The sequence below is a fragment of the Thamnophis sirtalis genome, unplaced genomic scaffold (assembly GCF_051295495.1).
Source record: "Thamnophis sirtalis isolate CommonGarterSnake01/CBP01778 unplaced genomic scaffold, rThaSir2_p1.2 scaffold_3, whole genome shotgun sequence".
Lineage (NCBI taxonomy): Eukaryota > Metazoa > Chordata > Lepidosauria > Squamata > Natricidae > Thamnophis > Thamnophis sirtalis.
In genome coordinates this window covers 157834235-157854858 of record NW_028261383.1, presented here as the reverse complement: position 1 = coordinate 157854858, position 20624 = coordinate 157834235, and the positions used below count along the sequence as shown (strand labels likewise).

General features: G+C 38.6%; 1 protein-coding gene across 1 annotated transcript in view; it reads left to right on the top strand.

The window, feature by feature from the left end:
- Window positions 1-7859: 7859 nt before the first annotated feature.
- The window catches only part of ITGB7 (integrin subunit beta 7), a 48085-nt gene continuing 35320 nt past the window's right edge, over window positions 7860-20624 (top strand). Inside the window, exon 1 of the mRNA XM_087710563.1 lies at window positions 7860-7904. The gene's annotated coding sequence lies outside the window, so the exon portion shown is untranslated. The remainder of the gene's footprint in view (window positions 7905-20624) is intronic.

Sequence of the window (20624 nt, the reverse complement as noted above, 5' to 3'; positions counted from 1 at the left end):
CCCCAGTGTGTATATATGCAACAGTGGAGTAGGCTAAAGTCATACAACATGCTTAACAGATTAGCAACTGGTATGGCATTAGCCTGGTGGGATAAACCCAGCTGCATGTGGTTTGTATTTTTAAAAACACAACAAATCTTAGTATGATGGGTGAAATCTGTCAGGGGCTTGTAGCTTTTCCCAAGGCCAGCCCTATCATTAGTCAAAATGAAAATGGTTGTCCCATGGGTGAGTTAGCTTCTTTATTATTCTTCTATATTTATACCCAGGTAGAGGGGAAAGTACCTGTAGAATATTTTCTTTCATATGGTGATTACAGTTTGAGATGGGGAAGATATTATCGCAGAAGTAACATTTTGACTCTGGCAACAACTAAGATCTGTATTTCCCACACCAAATCATCAGGCAAGCACTTCCTCCTACTCAGAAACTATTGTCACGTACTGTCACGTATGCTTGGTGTTCATTCTCACTCTCATGAAGCTCTTTCCTCACACACATGTTTTACCTCAGCCTCTGATGGATGTATATACACCATTCGCCAGTGATGGCATGCCCCTTTAGGCTGTATCACAACAGATTTCACGGTTATATCCCAGTAATTTAAAGAACAGCAGATCAGCAGAAATTTATTTATATCACACTTTTAAGAGTTGGATGACTGAATGGATAACATCTTCATCAACATTGTAAGTAACTCATAGCACTGAACTTACCTAATTTCCTTCCTCCTCCTATTTCCTGAGAGAGAGAGGGACTAGCCCAAGGTCACCCAGTGACTTTTATGCAAAAGGCAGGACTAAAACTCATAGTCTCCCAGTTTGTAGCATGGTGCCTTAATCAATAGACCAAAATGGCTCTCAATACAAATTCAGCTTGAACTATTCTTGGCATCTATGGTTGCCACCTTATAAGCAGAAATAAATCATCCTGTATTGCTGATGCTATAGTATCTGCATAGAAATTAAAAAGCAAGTATTGTGAATTTCTAAGGTGGCTGAGCTTGTTGATCAGAAAGGTTGGCAGTTTGGTGGTTCGAATCCTAGTGCCGTGTAACAGAGTGAGCTCCCATTACTTGTCCCAGCTTCTGCCAACTAGCAGTTCGAAAGCATGTAAAAATGCAAGTACAAAAATAGGAACCACCTTTGGTGGGAAGGTAACAGGGTTCCGTGCACCTTCGGCATTTAGTCACATGACCACAGAGATGTCTTCGGACAGCGCTGGCACTTTGGCTTTGAAACAGAGATGAGCATCGCCCCCTAGAGTCGGGAAGAACTAGCACATATGTGCGAGGGGAACCTTTACCTTTGTTGTGGATTTTATTATTCCTGAGTAGTGTACTCACAACCATCAATGAATTGAATCTTTATGCACTATACAGATGGCCAAAAAAAAGTATAGGAAAATGCATTATCATAAACTGATCATAAATAATGTTACCATGTGAGATCTTGGAATACCTTCAGTTTAGAAGATAGATTAATTCCACTTTTTCTGAGGAAGGAATAAAATATGGGGAAAGTTATGGGGAAACTCAGAAAGATTATAGTGGGATGGAAGACCTATGAGGCCTCATAAAATTTATCTTACATTAAGAAGCTTGAATGCTAATGAAGCTTTGGTGGAAACTCCAGAGCACTTCATCCAAATCTGACAAGTCACAACTGTAGTTGGCTTAATTATGGTTTGTTGAATAAGTCACAGTTTGTGCACTATACCAAGCCATAAATTCCCATTTTGCTATTCAGGATGGAAGTTTTGTCTAGTGCTTCCCATGTCCTGGCTAACTAACTTGCATCCCCACATTTCCAGACACTTAGTTTTTCTTCTTCATTTGCACATTTGGAACTAGGGTGTATTACCATAATTTGATGAAACGTTTTTAGTTAACTAAAATTAGTTAACTTGATCATTACTCAAACAACTTTGGTTTCAAACTGCATCTTGATTGCAGCTCAGGATTAACTAAATCAAAGATAAAGAGAAGTTGAGAATTAATTTCTGTTGGACTCTTTAACACCTTTTTCACAAATTAGGGCTACTAAATCTGAGCTGAAAAATGCTGAATGGCCATCAAAAAGTAAAAATATTTTTTAAAAAAACCTAACCCTTTGCTGACATCTAGTGGCTAGCGGGAGTTGTGCTATCCAACAGACATCCTTCAACTCCTTTTGCCAGGAGTTCAAAATCAATTGGTCATGCCTTCTCCTGGGTCTGTAACAAAATCCTACTTGTTGAAGTGAGTACATTTCACATATGGAAAGAAGTGTGCTTCTCACTACAAGATGATGTTAAAATCATGAATCTGGCAATTGCCTGAAAAGCCAGCAATCTTAAGTTTGAGAATAGTACTGAAATGATGTAATGTAGTGTCTATTCTCAGTCATCCAAGTCATGGTTGTCCCAAAGGTGCTTTTTCAAGAGGCAACTGGACTTTCTGGTTTTTCTTTGAAGGTGTTTCATTTCTCATCCAAGAAGCTTCTTTAGCTGTCTGTAATGTAGTGGTTAAAATGGCAGCCTGGGCATAGAGAAAATTTGGTGAGAACTCACCATAAAGACGACCTGGAGCAAGTTTTCTTTTTCCGTATCACCTCTCCCTTATTTTGTGATGAAGATAAAGTTGCATGCAGGAAGAACCAGCAACCTCCTCTGAGGAAAAACATCATTATATTTTTTTTTAAACTGTTAAGGGAAGAAGATGGCTAGCAGGCAAAATTAAATATGGAAGGGAAGGCTAGGATTGATTTCATGGAACAGATCAAAGTAGGTGCACAAATCCTTATACACAAGGAAGGGAAAACAAGCAACTTCACTGGGGCTTGTCCAGTGTAGGAAGTTAAAACCCACCCCTCTGCTAGAAAAGAGAAATATCCTGGTAAATATTAAGAAGGCAGACTATTATACTTCCCTGGATCAGAAATGGAGAAACATGTTTTTAGGCAGGAAACAGACTCACTCTTAATAGCCCCCACTTTTGTTAATGGGCCATTAAGAAAGTCTGGGCCAGTCTATTCTACATAACAAAGACCCTTCCCCTTCAGCTCCTGGATGATGGAATTAAGGTATGATAGTATTAGCCCTTTACCCAGCTCACCACATGGCATCTGGGAATTCAACCAAACTTGGACTCAAGATAACCCAGAGAGTTCCCCCTGCATGGCCCCATCCAAGTCTGACAACCAATCAGGACACATTTCTTACACAGGAACAGGAAACAGAGAGATGGGGCCGAACAGAATATAAAAAAAACCAGCAAGCCCCTTCTTTTCTCTCTTTTTCTTCTTCACTCAATATCTTGAAGCATGTGATCACCTTTTCTGCTCAGGACCTCAAGCCATGTGGTCCTGTCCACCACTAAACCATCTTTCCAAGCAGCCTCCATGTCTCCAGTGTCTTTCCCCCCACTTGGAGCTGAACCCAGAAGGACATTTCTTCCAACATCCGCTTGTCAGCTGCTTCTAAATAGCCCAAGGATGTGATGCAGAAGAAAATTATAACATTGCAAAATAATTTATCTAATTCTGACTAGCTAATAGGGGCTGTTCCTCACACAGCCAGCCTTCCTCACAAATGTGAAGGAATAAATTCTGAATCTGTTCTTCTAATAAACTATAACCTGGGAGCCTCTGGGGATGTCTGAGCACCTGTGACTTATTACAGCATAAAAGTGGAAAGAGGCAGTTCTAAGTCCAGATGTTTTGCGCAGTTTAAAACAAATATACCTTTCTTTAAAAATGCGCACAGAATAAAAATTCATCGATGAGATGAGATGAAAACAACTAGGACCAACTTCCAACAGCAATCGCGTTGAACAAAATAGTAGAAACAAGTTGTGGTTTGAGTTTTAATAATAAAACGATCAGATTAAACTAAAACAAAAAAAATGTGCCTTAGGAAAATGAGCCCAAAAGGAAAAGCTGCAAAATGTGTCCTCAAACATAATTGCTTTGTTCTGTACATCAAGAAAGAAGAGGCTAAGAGAATGAAAGCGAGGAGCCGAAACAATCTGAAACAAGAAAAGTTCAGTCACAACATTTGACACCTAAAAAGAAAAAAATTAAAGAGCGGATGAAGTGGCTTTTCATCAGCTCGTGATTTCACAACATCACAAAGCTTCCTTTACTGAGAGGAGGAACCAATAGGTAAGGTTAGACCTGATTCTTTGCCAATTGGGGAAAGAGCATCCAGCAATTCTAAGAGAAAAGTGGATTTCTTGCCTTTTAGCAGAGCCAGCAATGGGTGCAGCAATGGGGGCTCCCAGCTGCACAGCTAATCCAAAGCAGTGCAACACACAGAGACCCCTCCCCAGGTTACATACCTCCAAAACTTATTGTTTTCATTGCAAAATTGGCTTCAATGCTATGTTGGGATGAGCTATAAAAATAAGATATATTTTCTCTGATTTAGCAGTTTGTGTCAGGGAAAAAGCACCATATTGTAGAAGGCACGTAACAACTGGGCAAATGCAATTGCATACAATGACCCCAAAAAATGCAGGGCGCTGAGACTTGGAGTTGCACTCAGTCCCTCCACCCCACTTTAGGGGCTGCAAATGCCACATAGTTATCTTGAGTTAAAATAATGAGGAACATAAGTGAGATACCTTCTGCCCATCAACCTCAACATTTTAGCTTTCTTCATTCAAGTCAGTGTTATCTTCCTCCACAGTTTGTCGAAGGGCTCTTGATTTTCTGGCAGGCACTTCCCTCAAGCGTTTCTCCATTCCCACTCCCCCACCCCACAGCAAACATCACCAGAATATGCTGGGGATGAATTTAGGAATTTGGCTACGACCCTTCTCCCAACTGACAGCAAGTCCATGATAGGCAACCTTGTTAGCCTGGCTATAGTCTAGAGGTGGTATTCAGCTGGTTCTGACCAATTCTGGAGAATCAGTAGCAGAAATTTTGAGTAGTTCAGAGAAGCGATAAATTACCACCTCTGGTATTTACCCCCTATCTATTCTCTGCCTCCTGAGTCCCAGCTGATTGGGAGGAAATGGGAATTTTATAGTATCCTTCCCTTGCCACACCCACCAAGCCATGCCTACAGAACCGTAGTAAAAAAAAATTGAATCCCACCATTGCTGTAAGTCACATGAAGCAACTTTTATTGCTTCAAAGATTGTCTGCAAGTCTGGTGCTTGTTTTGTTGCTTGCTTTACTTTGGGACACAGATCTAATTCTTGATTTTATCTGTACACAATTACATCATAATTACATCATTACAGTATATTCACACCTTTCCCTCATTGGTGCCTTCCAGGTGTTCTGGGCAAAGACTCAGCATAATTTTGAGTCAGCTAGCTGGGGGTTATGGGAGCCGTGCTCCAAAACTTTTGAAGAGTGCTGTGGTGGGGAAAGCTGACCGAATCGGTGAAATAAATATCTGCACAATATTCATTGTGAAACCAGGCACACTTTTGCCCTTTCGAAAGCTCATTTTTCAATTCTGTTCTTTCTCATCCTTCTTTCTCGCCTAATCCCACGAGATACCTTAGATGCACTTCATAGCTTGCAACTTTATTTATTTTCCTTGTGGTAACTCCAATTTCACGCACCAGAGAACCACTCTGGTGTGGCGGTCAGAATGTTAAAATCATGGACTTTTGTGAAAAAGCAGAAAAATACCAGAGCGCCAATATATATTCCATAATACAAAGAATTTAGAAAATTAACATTCAGATGAATCCAGAACTTTGCTCTTACAGTCACTCAGCTAGAAAAAGCTCACGGATGATTGATTTATATATGTGGTGACTGCAGTGAAGCTGTTGTATGCACAAAGACGGAAGACCAATAATGGAGGAATGGATTGTGAAAATGGCTGAGTTTGCAGAAATGGCTGATTAAGGAGGGAAGGTTTACTTTTATAAAAGCCTGGAAACTATAGACTTCTTTTTGCTGGAGATGGATAAAAATGAAGTGCAGATTTCAGGATTTATTGATTTATGAGGTTTGTTTATGGGGAACTCTGATATGCAATACAGGTAGGCGGAAATGATCATTGCTATGCTTGTAACTGCAGCAAAGAAGATCGTAAGTCATTTCTTTAGATATCTTTCTTTTTCTTTCTTGTTTGTTGTTCTTCACTTTTTCTTTTTACCCTTTGGCATTTTTGTATTTTTTCATTTCTTCTTCATCTTTCTATGACTCTGTACTTTTTAAAATCTTTGCAAAATTGTCTTTTAATAAAAATTAATCATTAAAAAAATAAATAAAGTGACATTAGGAGAGATATAGGTTTGGTTTAGCCTCAACCAGGGAAGTTTACTGTAAAATTTTGAACCAGTCACTCAGTTCAGTCTATCTTGTTGTTTTATTTATTTATATCCTGCCTTTTATTATTTTTACAAATAATTCAATGTGGCAAACATATCAAACACACCTTCGTCCTCTTACTTTCCCCACAACAACAATCCTGTGAAGTGGATTGGGCTGAGAGAGAATGATTTGCTCAAGGTCACTCAACTGGGTTCCATAGCTAAGTTAGGACTTGAACTCGTGATCTCCTGCTTTCTAGCCTGGTGCCTTAACCATTAGACCAGTGGTTCCCAAACTGGGAACCCAGAGCTGGCTGGAGAATTCTGAGAGTTGAAGTCCACAAGTCTTAAAGTTGCCAAGTTTGGGAACCACTGCATTAGACCAAACTGGCTATATACCCACTTTGACCTCCTAAAGACAGTTAGATAAAGATAACAAATTAATTGATAAAATAAGCTTACTTCTGAATACAAACCCATTGCATGGCATTAAGGCAGACCTGAATAGTGATACCCTCTATGTATTTTTTAAAGTAATATTTTCCATATTGGTACAATTAAGAGTGTATCAATTCTCCCCCCCCAAAAAAAACCCCTATAAATAAAGATGAAAAAAAGAGGAAATTGTACATGGTGGTAATTGCCATAAATATAGCTTCAGCCACCCACTGCTTTCTCATTTTCTAAAATTGTTTAGTTCTTCTGAACCATGCAGATGAATTTTCTGGGGGAAGGAAGGTTGATATACTGAATGAGCCAAGGTGGCACAATGGTTAGAATGCAGTACTTCAGGCTACATCTGCAGACTGCCGATTGCCAGCACTCTAGCAGTTTGATTCTCACAGGCTCAAGATTGACTCAACCTTCCATTCTTCCGAGGTGGGTAAAATGAGGACCCAGATTGTTGGGGTCAATATTGCTGACTCTGCAAACCGCTTAGAGAGGTCTGTAAAGCACTGTGAAGTGGTATATGAGTCTATTGCTATTGCTAATTGTTGTAGTTGTGGGAAGATTTGATGCCGGAAGAATGGGAAGCTATTTGCATTATAAGCCTAGAGGTGGATTTGATGGAATATCTTCAACATTTGCCAATGACAGGCTGCCATTCAACAGGCAAAGCTTTTCACAACCTAGAATTTTGCCAGTCAGATGCCTGCCTTTAAAAAACAACAACTGGGTAGCTCCATGTGATCATGAGCTGATAGTAAGTGAAGAGCTTTCTTGATGTCCTCCAGATATGCATATTCCCATCAGCTTTGCTAAACCACAGGACTGCAGATTGGGGAAGAGAGATAGCATGGGGCTGTGATAAGTCATGCTTCTCCCTTGGCCATGAAAAGCTTCATCTGTTAAAGTCCCTCCCATCACCAACTCTTTCTTGTTGTCTGTTCAGCTCTTAGTTAGTTCCCTCTCTGGAGCTGGTTCAAGGACAGGGGCTGTCCCTCTGTGTGACCTCTCTGCTTTCTTCTCAACCCATATAACATAAGGAAAGATGCATGCACCAGCAGAACCGAGAACAACTGGAGGAAGTCTCTGATCAACTCGGTTACTGCTCCTTTGAACCAAGAAACAAATCTTAAGGCTGTTCTTCTCCCTGTCCCAAGCAGCTCTTACAACCAGGTGTACCAAGGGGTGGAATGTGGTAAGTTCTCCTTGTAATTCTGGTCTGTTTATTTGGTTTTATTTGCAAGGTGTGGAAGTATTTTTGTCTCAAACTGAAGGGGAGAAGTCAATGCAACTGTTATTTGCTATGGGTCGGCTTTTGTACTTTTGAAAGGCATCACTGTTTGAGAAAACCAAAAATGAACTTATGATGGTGTTTTTCTTCTTTAAAAAAAAGGCCACCACCAATACTCCATCAAGGGCTGCTATATGCTCACTGCTGTGAATGGCACAGTCACGCTAGCTAGGCAGTAACTGGCAATCACACAATGGGATCCAAAGAAGGAAGCGAAGTACATGCCCGTGAATTATCACCTTACTGTAAATTGGTCCCCCTCCCCTTCTCACCCAGCCACTTTCTCTTCCTCTTGGCATGTCACACTTTTCAGCTCTGGTGTTTAAGAATGAAAAAGTCTGAGGTTACAGGGACAGTGTCAACACCCTTATACATAAAGAATATATGACTATTTTAAAGAATCGCGTGTCTTCCCAACTCTATAAATGTTTCGTTTCTGAAAAGGAGCCTCTGTGCTTACAGGATATATGCCCACCTGTGGCAATGACATAAACTTCGCATTAGTAAGCCTGGGAAGAGACTGATCTGAATATGGGTTTGTGACAGGGCACATTTCCCCCACTTCCAATTATTTAACAAAAGCAGCAGGGGAAGCATTTGCCCAAATTTTAAATGATTTCGATGAGATTGAGGAAATTAGAAAGAGTTTGAGCTCAGAAAAAAATATATCATAGTAAAGAACAATCTAGGTGTCAAATTCTCCTGCCAAGCTCTGGCTGAAAAATACACAAGCAATATCCTCCAACTGAATTCTGCCCTGCAATTTTCTAACATTCTTAGGTGTATAAATTAAAGGGGTAGCTTTGTTTAAATATTAATTCTGAAATCATAGGTGTTTATGCTACATAAAATAATCAAATCCTCATTATCGCTGGAATATCTTCAATTTCTCTAATGTACAGTACTTTTGTTGGATAAAGTGCTACATATATGTCTTTTTGATTTTAATATGATTTTTATTTATTTATTATTTATTAACTTTATATAATGTACATCTCATTGATAAGGCAACTTACAAAATAATATAAACATAAATATAAAAACAAAGTTAAGAAAACTTGCGTTAGAACTAAACTAGGACTTGGTTATTTACAATTTGCAAATGAAGCATTGTTTTATTGTAGCCTCATGTGTCTTTGTTTTTTTACAAAAAAAGAAGTAGTAATCCCTTAATTTGGGGCAGGGGCAGGACAACTAGATAGAGCTGAGCGTTTAATGGCCGGATGCCCTTCCTGATGCCTACATGGAGTTCACAGCAGATATTTTTTCTTTTCACCCTAAGAGAGAAACTACCTAGGTTTGAACTCTCAACCTTCTTAGTGGAAGGAGAGCACCTTCACCACTAAGCTATCACACTGCTGTGGCCACATAATAAAATATAATTTTTGTTTGTTTGTCTGTTTGTTTATTATAATATTTATATAGCTTCCCATCTTTCTTGGGCACTTCCCAATACAAAATCATATAGAACACAACCAATTAAAAAATACAATAAAAATCAGTTCTAACATGCAATTATTTAGTCTTTGCTCAATGATTGAGGGAAAAGCTACGTCTTCAAAACGTTATTTTCTGGATGTTTTTCTATTTTTATTGTTTTTAATTGTTTTAGAATTGCAAGTTGCCCAGAATCACTTGATAGATTTGGCTATAAAAAAAATTGAATGAATGAATGAATGAATGACTGAATCAATCAATCAATCAATCAATCAATCGATGGAAGCCTGCCAGACTTCAGGGGACAGATTATATATGTATATCAAACATGTCTATCACTTAATAAAGTGTCTAGGTTCAAATCAAAAAAAAATTTTTCCTTCATATTGTTTCCCATTAGGTGGGCCTATAATGCCCAATCAGCTACGAAGTTATCTTCTTTAGGTGTGTGTGTCTATATCTGTATATATGTGAGTGTGTGGCGTCCATGCAAATGCAATTCTGTTCTCTAAATTTGCAGTTGTTTTCCTGTCATTTTTCAAAGACATAATGTGAAGGATTATGTGATGGTTTTTACAATCCAACTGGATGTGTTTATATTTCCTGTATCTATTCTTCCAATGCAAAGCCAGCATCTGCAGTTCTTTAGCTTAGTTGTACTAACTTCTGTGGAGCATACAAAGGGCTCAATGACTACCTTTGTTCCTCAGAGCTCCAATCCATCAACACTCTTAGAGGGCAGCAGGAAACCCGTGCAGCTGGAAGCTGGGCTGTGTGTTTTTACTAACTGGCAGTGGAAATTTCAAGCTGCTGTTCTATTTCAAGTTTTAAAATGTGAAGTGAGAAGCAGATCATTTCTTTGGAAATACCCAGATTCTTCACTGACATTTTTATTGATCTATTGCTCCGAATTATATGTGATGCAATATAATGGTTCCTTTCTAGTACTAGGGTGTCTTTTACTATTAGGAAGTACCACTGTCTTCACTTCACCCACAGTAGAAGATAACTTCTTAGCTCAATTTTTTTGGGATGGGTGACGTAGCTTATGTTTCTTCCCATGGAATCTCTACTTGCTCTTTTCTCTGTACCAGAGGTGGTATTCAGCCAGTTCTGATAGGTTCTTGAGAACCAGTAGTGGAAATTTTGAGTAGTTCAGAGAACTGGCAAATAGGCTGGCCCCACCCCTGCTGCCTCCCAGCTGATCTTCTTTTGTTGCCCTGAACAGGAGAACGAAGCTGGAAAGCAGGTTAATGAGATGGGGAGGGAATGGGGATTTTGCAGTAACCTTCAACTGCCATGCCCACAAAACCATGCCACACCCACAAAGCTGCGCCCACAAAACCAGTAGTAAAAAAAATTGAATCCCACCACTGCCCTGTACCTTCTACTGCAAGGTTTCCCAACCTTGGCAGTTTTAAGACATGTGAACTTCAACTCCCAGAATTCCTTAGGCAGCTAGAGAATCCTGGGAGTTGAAATCCACACATCTTAAAGTTGCCATGGTTGGGAAATCCTGTTCTTCTGGGTCAAATGGCAAATTGCTGTCTATCTCTGATTAAAGAAAGAAGATAAAGCATATTGATTCAAACAGGGCAATTATCCACAATATATTCTAGTTCATGCTCTGGAGTGACCTCCGGAGTGAGATTTTCTAGAAATTTCAGTAAAGGAAGCACGAGAAAAGAAACCTGATTCAAGTGTCTTTTGTTTGAATAATAGTAAGAACACAACAAGATTTATTTCTGATATAAGTAAAGCAACAAGGAGATGTGGTGAGTGACTTAGTCTTTTTAGAGAAGTAAACCCAACTGGATGTATTTGACAAAGTGTGTTTGGGATATGGAGAGAACCCTCTTTTCTTAGAAGCCAAGCATTTCTTTGGAATAATATTTGGGACCTGTTGAGTTTGACTCTATTTGGCTTACATTGACTAAATGATCAGAATTGCAGTTTTCAAAGATGAACTTGCTTTCACAGAAATAGGCAGATTTGCTTAGCTGCATGTGGGGACATAAAGTGAAAAATCATGATATTTTCTTTGTGAAATATTCATCTGTCTTCAGGGAGCATTTTGTTTTTACTCAATCATTAGTTATTCATTTTACTTGTTGTGTATGAAGTGATTTTGTAGATAAGGAAGAGGAGTAATGATGTGATAGGGCTATGCTTCCATCATGCCAAAGAGTTTTGTTCTGGGCAATTTTGGATTCACAGATCTCAGACAGTAGATAACAGGAAAGAGAACAAGTAATTCTCCGTTTCCACATGCCGCTTCAAGATCACATCTTCCTTTTCACCCATTTAATCATCCTGTCACTTCAAAATCGGGAGGATAAAATGAGGAACGTTGCAGATGGACACACCTCTTTCTATTCTTTCCCCAGAACTGACACATAGTGATAATAGCTTCAGATAGATATCTATTTTTCAAAAAGGGTATTTCACTTTTCTTACATCAGATTTCATAAAAACTGTTTCATAATTCAAGTAGGGTTGTTTCTGCTGCCTGTACATTTTCTCATTCCTAAAACATCTCTGGTTTTCCACCCATTTAGCGAAGTTGTTGTTGTTGTTATTATTATTATTATTATACAATTGTATCACAGCGGCCAGTTGTTTCGCCGGATTTGGCATTGGTTACTAGTCGGGCCCCACCCAGGGGCCTAGGACGTTGTAACGTATTTTTGTAATATGCATGCAGAACCAAGCAGTGCGGCTTTTTGCATTTGACTGATGGTGATTTTGTCAATTTTTAACTGTTTTAAATGTAATTCCAGTGCTTTTGGAATAGCACCCAGTGTGCCGATTACCACTGGAATTACCACTGCTGGTTTGTGCCATAATCGTTGAATTTCAATTTTTAAGTCCAGGTATTTCGTGATTTTTTCATATTCCTTCTCATCGACCCTGCTATCACCTGGTATTGCGATGTCTATGATTGTGACCTTATTTTTCTCAACCAGTGTGATGTCTGGTGTATTATGCGCCAGTATTTTGTCGGTTTGTATGCGAAAATCCCACAAGATCTTGACCATCTGATTTTCGGTGACTTTTTCAGGCTTATGTTCCCACCAGTTTGTTGCTGTTTTAATATTATAATTTTTGCACAAATTCCAATGGATCATTTGTGCTACTGAATTGTGCCGCAATTTATAATCAGTCTGCGTGATTTTTTTTACAGCAGCTGAGTATGTGATCAACAGTTTCATCAGCTTCTTTGCAAAGTCTGCATTTGGCATCATCAGAGGATTTTTCGATTTTGGCCTTAATGGCATTTGTGCGGATAGCTTGTTCTTGCGCAGCCAGGATTAGTGACTCTGTTTCTTTCTTTAATGTACCTGTTGTTAACCATAACCAAGTTTGTTCACTGTCCACTTTATCTTTTATTTTTTCCAGAAATTGGCCATGCAATGCTTTGTTCTGCCAACTCTCCATTCTTGATTTTATCACATCTTTTCTGTATTCTTGTTTCATCTGTTGGACCTTCAATAGATTTTTGTTCTTTATTTCGATTAATAGATGTTCTTGACTTTCTTTTAAATAATCAGCCAGTGCATGTTTTTCTTCTTCAACTATTTGCTTCACTTGTAATAATCCTTTGCCACCTGATTTTCGGGGCAGGTATAGTCTATCAGTATCACCACATGGATGTAAACTGTAATGCATTGTCATTAGTTTCCTGGTTTTTCGATCCCTTGAACCCTTGATTGTATTTCCACCGTTCAATTTAGATTTCAAAATTTTCCTAACTCTGTTGGTGTACTCTCCCCTGACAATAGTTTTTACTTCTCCATGCTTGATGTTATCCAACTGCAGAATGCCTAAATATTTGTAGGCTTCATTTTCATTGCATTTAATTAGTTGGCCATTGGCCATTTCAATTCCATCACATGTAGTGATTTTGCCCCTTTTTATGGATACAGTGGCGCATTTTTCCATGCCAAACTGCATTGAAATATCGGTGCTGAATACTCGTACTGTGTTTATCAGTGATTGGATTTCTATTTCTGACTTTCCATAGAGTTTCAAATCATCCATATATAGTAAATGCAAAAATTTTTCAGCTTCTTTGGCTGTTTGATAGCCTAATTTCATTTTTTTTAAGATTACTGATAGTGGGATCATTGCGATGATGAAGAGAAGAGGTGAAAGTGAATCACCCTGGAAAATTCCTCGCTTGATATTAACCATTCCATAGTTCTCATTCCCTACTGCTAACTCAGTTCTCTACTGTTTCATCACCTTTTCAGTAAAGGATGTAATATTTTTGCTAATGCCAGTTGTTTCTAAGCATTTTATGATCCAATTATGTGGCAATGAGTCGAATGCCTTTTTGTAATCAATCCAGACCATATTCAAGTTCGTTTTTCTGTTCTTACAATTTTCTAATATCATTTTATCAATTAGGAGCTGATCTTTTGTGCCCCTGCTCCTTCTTTTGTTGCCTGTTTGCTCTACTTGCAAGATGTTATTTGTTTCCAAATAATCCATTATGTTATCTGCAATAATGCCTGTGAGTAATTTAAAGGTTGTTGGCAAGCATGTTATTGGTCTGCAGTTTTCAGGTATTGTTCCTTTAGTTGCATCCTTCTGAATCAAGTATGTTTTTCCAGTTGTCAACCATTCATCAATTTGACCATTTTGTAAAATCTCATTCAGTTGCCTGGCCAATATTGCATGTAAACTGGTCAGATATTTGAGCCAGAAACCATGCAATTGGTCATTTCCAGGTTCTTTACTTTTTTTACTCGATTTTTGACCATCTCAGTTGTTATTTCTAACACTTGCATTTGCTTGTTGCCAATGCTTTTCTCAAAGTCATGTATCCACTTTGCTTCCTTATTGTAGTCCTTTGCATTTTCCCACAGTTCTTTCCAGAATTCAACCATGGCCTGCTTTTCTGGTTTTTCACTTTTGGTGTCACCATTCACATTAAGACTTTGATAAAAACGCCGTTGGTCTGATTGAAATTGCTGATTTTGTTTATATTGGATGATTCGTGCCTCATATCTTTCAATTTTTCTAGCTGTTGCTGTTATCTGCTGTTTTACAATTTCTACAGCTTCATTGATGTTTCTTGTATCCAATCTATATCTTCTGATTAGCTGATCTATGATTTTGCTGTTTTTAAGCCATTGGTCATGCATGTTCTTTAAGTTGCTAGCATCTGCCCTTAATTTTTTGACTTTTTGTTCTAATCGGATTTTCCACTTTGGCTTTGATGCTTTTTCCATTGTGTGACTAGGTGCTTTGATTTTAATGCCTAGTTCTTTAGTGACTATTACAGCTGCACTGTACATTAACTGATTCGTTTCCAAGATGGTTCCCAGTTTGATTGTTGAAAGCACTGCATTAACCATTTTCATAATAAGGGCCAATTGCCCCTATAGAAAGTGACTTTCTTTCACCCCCCTGTGCTCGCGGCAGAGCTCAGGCGGGCTGCTGCGAGCTCAGGCGGGCTGCCGCGAGCTCAGGTGGGCGAAAGAAAGTGCTTTAGTCAGTGGGGTGTCGGGAGAGAGGACTGCCTCACCAGCCATAAACCTCACCGCACGTCACTGACAGGACCCCACCACCAAGCCACACCCACAGAACCAATAGTAAAAATAATAATTTCACCGCTGCAAGCAGGGCTGATTCTGGTTAGTTCTGAATGGGATTGCCAGGAAATACAAGGATTATAAGGCAGTGATATAAGACAGTGGTCCCCAACCTTTTTATCGCCGCGGACCAGTCAGCCTTTGATAATTTTACCGTGGCCCGCTGAGCGCGCGCAGGGGTGGGGGGGCGTTGTTCGCGCCGACACATTGATTGTTTATATATCAGATTGTTTTGATTAAACAACTTTTATTTTATTGTATTTAAACATGCCTTACAAAATAAAATACAATTACATAAATATAAAGTGCTTTAATATGCCCCCCCCACCCGGACAGACTTATGTTTCTCAAAGACCAACCTGAACCCTCAACCTGGACCAACCTTTCTGCCCGCCCTCCCCCTCCCCACCACATTCGGCAGGCAAAGAACAGAGCGCAACAGAACAAAGAACAGTTATATATATAACTGTTTGGGAGTAAAAGCGGGGAGGCGCACCCGGCGGGGGGGGGAGGAGGAGGAAGGAGGGTGGGAAGGAAGCTGGCAAGCGAAGAACAGAAAGTAATTAGCAAGGATTAAAACGACCTGCCGGAAAAAGGAGAGGGGAAAAAAAAAACACCAGATCTGACGGCTAGTGCAGCCTCCACCGGAGGGGCTGCAGAAACACACACCGCCAGTCCTGTCCTTCCTTTCCAACCAGTCTCTCTCCGCGCGCGCATACACACACACACACACCACACAAACACACACCCGCTGGCAGATATGCACGCACACACACTTTTTTTTTGTTGCAATTGGCAGAACTACGGTTTTCTTTCTTTTAAAAAAAAATAATTAAATGGAGGTGGGGGGTGTGTGGAGAGAAAGGGAGAGAAGCGGACACATAAAACCGAGCCGCACTCGCAAACCACAGCATGCATCTGGGTGACAAAATTGCAGGGAGAAAGCAGGAAAAGCCGAGGAGAGAGCAAAAAAAGAAAAGAGCCAGACCAAGCGCGGCAGGGCGGGAAGGAAGGCGATGATGATTGGGGGAGGTTTGAAAAAGCAGATCCAAGCGCAAAAGTTACTGAGTCATTTCAGCGGCGGCCGGAACAGTTTTCTTGACTCCCTCCCTCTCTCCCTCTCTCTCTCCTCTCTCACTCTCTCACTCTCTCTTTCCCTGGCGATGGATCGGTGCGGGGGGGGGAGAGAAGGGAGGAGACGGCGAGGGAGGGAGGGAGAGAGAGCCGAGGGTGGGACCAAAGGGGGGGAGAGAAATGCATTTAAGAGGAGCGGATTTAAAAGAGCGATCATGGCCCCCAGCCGCTGCGCGGCCCGGTGCCAGGTACTCCACGGCCCGGCACCGGTCCGCGGACCGGGGGTTGGGGACCACTGATATAAGAGATATACAGAATATAACCTATCTTGAGTTTACAAGCATGGGGGCAGCAGCGCAAGCGTGAGAGGTATTTAAAAAAGCAAGAAATGGCACTGTGATGCAAGCCACACCTCTTTTGTATGGGTGGAACTTGCACTACAATGCCACATCCCTCTCTCGACTTATTTTCCAAAGGATTTGAAGGCAGGACAAGAAGCAATGGATGGAAACTAACCAAAGAGAGAAACAATCTAGATTAGTCAATGGTCAGATAAGAGGCAGTTGAGCCTACTGAAAGAATGAGGTGTGATACACATCTCAGAAGGGACCCTCCCTAGTTTCTTCAACTGCAAAGAGGGGTTTCAACATTTAGGCTTGACCTTATGAAGTAGGGCAAGGGGACTTACAAAGAACAAATCTTATGATAAAGGCAGCTTTGCCTGCATATTTACTAATCACCATTCTTTCTTCAGTTCTAAGCCCCCCTTTTCCAAACGAAGGGAAAAAAGCCAAGTTTTTTATATTAAAAGCCCTTCATGAAATGTATGATAACTATTTATTTTATTTATTTATTACAATTTTATGCCACCCAAATGCCCTATAAGATGACTCTGGGTGTTTTATCTACTATTTATGTCACCGTTTTAATCTCAGATACACTGACCCTAAAAAAGCTTCCAAATTTCCCAGCCAGCATAATCAAGAGCTGGCCCATCATATTTTGAGGCATTTGATTCGATTAGTTTTTTTTTAAAATGAGTTGGATTCAGAAAGCAGTATCTCTGAAAGCTGGTGAGATTTTAAAGGATGAATAGTATGCTTAAATACTATTCATTTCAAAAAGGCATAAATCAAAACCCAAGCAAAGTGTGTTTGCACTTTATAACTAGTGGCAGGAAATGTAAATTAATCCCAGGTGGGGGAGAAAAAAGAGGAAAGGAGCAGAAGAAACCTTTGAACAAAATGTTCTATATAATATTAAATGTAGCAGCATCCATCTATAATGCCTCACTGGCTTTTGAATAATAAATTAATCATATGAACTCTCTTTGTTCTAATTTTTTCTATATTTTGTTTCAGGTCTTTTAATTGGTAGATTATGTTAATTCATCATCATTTAAAATATTCCTTTTCTTTTTTTTTCTGCCCAAAGCATTATTACTGAACTTTGGAGTCTATAGTATCTTTATAAATAATAATCTTGAATATGTTTATTTGAAAAGAATTTAATCTGTAGACTCTGTTAATTCATTATCATTTAAAATGTTCCTTTTCTGCCTGAAGCATTATTACTGAACTTTGGAGTCTTTTGTATCTTCGTAAATAATAAACTTGTATATGTTTATTTGAAAAGATTTTTAAAAATCTAATAGGTAGCCAAAGGTGAAATAATTTGATATTATTCTTAAAGGACTATTTGAAAATGGCTGTAGAATCACAGAGAACTGTATATGTGGTTACATTTTGTATCTGAAATTAATATATATATATATACAAATAATAATTAGAGTTTTATTTTCAGACTTTAAAAAAAACCAAACCTGGTACATATTGAATCCTCTTGCTCTGGAAATATCGTCACACCCCTCTGTTTTTGATGCCACACCTGGTGTGAGCTGCATCTGTTACTATCCACTAACCTCAAGCAAAATACTTATCGGAAAGCCAATACAACGGAAATTAAAACCAAAAGCAGTTTTAGCTGAGTTTTGAGGCATGTGTTTGAAGAGTGTTCGGAACCACACGGTGCATTATTTCCCAAACTGGGCAAGCTAAAAGATTTCTGCACTGCTTCAGATGAATTGAATTTACGTTGCTCCTTTATTATCTACTAAATGGCAAAAGGATAGCAGTTTAAATGATAATGTGTATGTTTTTTTTTAAAATAATGACAACAGTACTGTCATGCCATAGTGTAAAGTCTTTCATAAATAACAAAAATATGACAAAAAGAACTTAAAAGAATAACAGCGTTGGAAGGGACATTGGAGGTCTTCTAGTCCAAACCCCTGCTCAAGCAGGAGACCCAATACCATTTCAAACAAATGCTCCAGTTTTTTTCAGTGACGGAGCAACCACAACTTCTGGAGGCAAGCTGTTCCACTGATTAATTTTTCTAACTGTTAAAGGTTAAGGTTTCTGTATACTTGCTCTGAATATGGTTGCTGCCATATGTATACACCAATGTCTAAACAGTTGGTGCTTCTCTGACTCACTTCAAAAACCAGATTTTAGAATCCAGAGCTTTGATTTAATTCTTTTTTCTTTGCATCCTATATTCGCTCATTCTTTAAACAGCATCCACATAGTCCCTGGTGTTGTACAGTTCTATTACACTTTCAGGTTTTGTAGGTTATCTGTTTCTTTCATCTTTATTTAAAGGACTCATTTACCTTTAAAGGACATTTCTGCGAATTCAGCCTATTGTATTGTTTCCTGTTGGGTTGGGTGGGGCAGGAAAAGCAAGCAATGGCTGTTAAATCACTTCTTTTACAGTCGCATATTTACATGTGGATAAGATTCATGACATATGGGAAGAATTAATTTATGAGGGTGATTTCATAAGAGTTGAGCTGGTGTTTTTTTTTTGGGGGGGGGGGTTGTTCCCAAACAAGTTTGGAGAAGAGCAATTGAATTGTGCTTCCTTCTGATTAGTAGTCATAAATTACTTACATGCCTTTGGAAACACAACAATATTTGGACTGACAGGAGAAGTGGTTTATTGGTCTACGCTTTGCAAATCTTCATCCTTAAGGAAGCTGCATTGCATTTCAAACTAATGTTGGTGAAATGGTTCTTATCTCTATTCACAGGGCAACTGGTCATTCTTGTATATTAAAATGCTAGCTGTTCTTAAAAGATATGTCTCTGTCATTTGATTACAGCCCATCACTTCTTGTGAGGTGGCCAGCTATAAGATGAAATAAATAAATAAATCCCAGAAGCAGCTAATAGATTAGGAAATGGTTAATGGTGCTTTCAAAAACTTTTGAAAAGTTGCAAACAAAATCTATATAATTTGTCAAAAATAGCTGAATGGCAATAAACTGGATAGAATATCTGTTATGATCTCTGGACTATATGCATTGGCTTACCTCAGAAACCCATAGTTTTGAATATACTAGACAATTTTTAAAAAAGATTAAATCAACAATTCAGTTTCACTGACAATTTAAAACTTGATGCAATTAAACATTATTAATTCATATAAAAACTGATGTAGAGATTTGAAACTTCCTCTTTTAAACCAGACTTTTAACAATGTGAAATATATTTCCTATGATTCCAAAATGAAATCAATTTATCAAAATATTTTTCCCATGTTTATTGGACCCCTCGGGATATTTTAAAAGGTTAGTTACCCCTCTTTATCTTGGAGATAAAATAAATTGGAAGATGCATTAATATGCATGGCTACTTAACAGTGGTTGAGTATTCTTATCATGAATCAGATATCTGGAAAGAAATTAAAGGTTAAGGATGCTAAATATTGTGTTAAACTATTCCCAAAATTTAGAATTCCTCAGTTCAGAATTTTGTATATGCTATGCCTGGATTGTTGTTTATAAAATCATCAAGTGTTGCTAGAGTAACATTTGTGTAGTCAAAATCTGCTGAACAGTGTGGCACCCTTTATCTTTATATCTTTTTTGATGTAAAGGAAAGACGTGACAATATAAAGCCGAGATTCAATGTATTGTTTAAAAATAAAATTGTAGCAATGTTCACAGAACTGTAATAATTGTTATTTGACTTGAACTTCTTTCAGTTTCTAATTTCCTCTTTTGAAACTTGTATTTCTATATTTCGTTTCTGTTTTGCAGTCCTAGCAAGGCAAAGAAATAATACTTTTAAGAAATTGTCACTGCACTATGGAATAGAATAGAATTATTTATTGGCCATGTGTGATTGGATAGACAGGGAATTTGTCTTTGGTGCATATGCGCTCAGTGTACATAAGGAAAATAAAATACATTCATCAAAAATAAAAAGATATAACAGTGATAGTCCTAGGTTACTAATAAGCTATGAAATCATACTAGGAAACAATTAAAAATATAAATTGAAAGATACAAGCAACATGGTTATAATCATAAGTGGGGAGAGATAGATACTAGGAAGGAAGAGAAGAATAGTAGTAATACATTCTTAGTAAATTGACAATTTTTGGGGGAATTAGTTGTTAAGCAGTGTTTAAGACTGGACTAATCCTTTCTGAAGGAAAGAAATGG